Genomic DNA, 2,632 nt, shown 5'->3' on the forward strand with positions numbered 1-2,632 from the left:
CCGTCCCCGTGGGACCCGGGGTCATCGGCGGCGCCCGCCCCCCTCCCAACCTTCAGTTTACCTTACAGCGTCCCAGATACTGTCAGAAATCAGGGACTGCCGTTGTCCTTTGTTATCTGAGATCTCTCGGCCGTGCTCCCGCAGAAGCCCCGGGTTTGCCACAGGCGTCACCTTCCGCCTCCCACCGCCAACGGATGCGCCCATCCAACTATTCGCAAATTCCAACGGGGAAAATGGAGGCGAAAGCCTGGTTGCTGGGTTCAGAAAAGTATCATTGCATCCCATCGCTTCCCAACGTTTTTGTGCATTAGACTCAACCAGTGAAAGTATCATTGCATCCCATCGCTTCCCAACATTTTTGTGCATTAGACTTACCAGTGACATCTTAAACGGGTCATTTGTATAAATTCATATAGCCAGGCAATTAATTGCAGCCAAAAGGTTTTGTAATTAGAGCCTGATTTGGGGGGTACTTAGCTTCGGCTGTTGAGATCACCTGAAGCAGAGCCAGGCATGAATGGTCCTTACGGCACGCGCTCAGTTAGGCTGAGCCAGGATGAGCTGACCTTGCAGCCCGAGCCAGCCTTGTTAAACCCACGTGGGGGGTTGTATCTGCAAAGGCCCATGGCAGCGCAGGTGCTTACAATGAGGCAGCACTGGTGGGAACCGTTTGTACGGCTTCTTCCTTAATTGCAACCGACTGAAGGAGCAGCGAGTACAAATACCAGCTCGGCTGGTGGTAGCTGAGTGTAAACAAGAAAAAGTTTGAGGGGGAAGCACAGAAAAAGTAGGGTTTGCTTGTGAAGCACTCAGTGATGGGCTCTTCTCTGTACTGTTTGGTTAGTTAGTTCAAATTTTACAGGTTATCTTTGAGTGTTGTTAATAGGGGTTTGCTGCTTTGAGGAAGGACCTGAAGTTTTGGTGAGTGATTTTGAGGGGTTTTTTTTCCACGTTGGCTTCATGTGTTGACTTTAGCTGTTCCTTTATCTGTGTCCTCTATCCTTGCTATGTGCAAGTTTTTACATTCAAGCTGTACCTTTTTCTGTAAGGCTTCTCACTAGCTAAGACATGTACCTTGCATTAGCTTTAGTAGCCTCATCCATAGATGCCTAGGCTTAAAGTTACCTGTCTGAGCCTGTAATGTAACTGCTGGAGGAACAAGCTTCCTATTGCTTTCCTTAGCTACAAGGGCATGTTCAGACAGGTATTGCAGCCCTGGTTACTATGGGAAAGCTTTTGCAAGGTGTGATGTTGTATTTTACTGTGTCTCCTGGCTCTGTATATGTTGGTGAGGTGTGTTGGTGAAAACAGGCTGTAGAAAGCAAGCTGCTTTCTTAAGATCCGGTTGTGTATCCTACTGTTTCTTGCTCCTCAGGTAGGTGAAGGCATCATCTTGGCTGGTTTTCCTCAGGATGCGAGTACATGCACACTAAGTAAATGTCTGTCTGCTTTCCGCACTTAAGATTAAAGACTTGTCTATGTTGGAGTGTTTTACCAGTTACAATAGCAAAACAGTGCTAGTGCTAGCTTAAATGTCTGTAGTAGTAGTGTACAACTGAGGTGTTTGCACTTTGCTAGGCTTCTTGGAAACACAAATGCTTAAATCCCCCTCTGGAGGCAATGCCTCTCTTACCCCAGCACGTCTGCTCCCTTATCTCGTAGAGGCAAGTCCACGTACAGTAGCGTAACTCAGCTGGGGCATCGATTCATGCTATCGCTCTAGTCTGTGACTTCCCTAGCATCTCCTGCTTCTGAAAGAGACTAATGTAGATTGTTAATGTTGTGCGATGATAGGCTTTAAATGCCTTAGTTTGGAAAAAATGACATAAAGGGCTTCTCTGAGTGAGTGTGTTCTTGGAAACACAAGATTGCCTTTTGATTCCCATTAAAAAAAAATCAATAAAGTTACTTGTAAGCTATGCTCTATATTGTCTAAAGACTGCAACAGAAGGTAGTTGGATTTATTTTTTTAAAAAAAATGTGTTAGAGTTGTAGATCAGCAGATGCTGCAGCTGTTTGCCTTGGGGGCTGCAGTAAGAGCAGTATTCCCATGTGTAATTCTAGCTCAGATGTTTGAGCTTAAGCTAGAAATAGAGAGTGCAATGTGGTGCTGTTGCAACAGAAGGCCTTTTTTTAACTGAAGGGGCGATAGGTAATACAACCTCAAAGTCTGGATAATCTGTTTCCTGCCCTGTCCCACCTTTTGGGGTGTTGATAAGCACATAAGAAGTTATGCCTGCCTTGCTTCTAAACATACATCCTAGATGCAGGATGCACAGGAATGGGATCCAAGTGTACTTAAAACACAAGTAGTTAAAATGCAAATGGTTTGCTGTGACTTTGGACACTAGTGTGTGTCAGCAGTTCGAAGAAACCCACTGTGAACATGAAGCCCCTCTGGAGAACCAGGCTGTGTAACCTGCTAAGGCCTCTGCAGGACACCAGGAGATTCTCCCAAGGACGCTTCAAGGGTGAAGACTTGTAATCAAGCAGCTGAGCGAGTGGGATGCTGTGAAAGCACAAAAGCAGCGTGCAAAACATTTTGCTCTGCTATGCAAACTGTCTGTCTGCAAGATAAGAAAGCGCCTACAGGTACCTGGAGCCCCACAGAGGAATCAAGGCTGAAGTAGAG

The sequence above is a fragment of the Egretta garzetta genome, unplaced genomic scaffold, assembly GCF_000687185.1.
Source record: "Egretta garzetta isolate BGI_Z169 unplaced genomic scaffold, ASM68718v1 scaffold135, whole genome shotgun sequence".
In the NCBI taxonomy this organism is placed as follows: domain Eukaryota; kingdom Metazoa; phylum Chordata; class Aves; order Pelecaniformes; family Ardeidae; genus Egretta; species Egretta garzetta.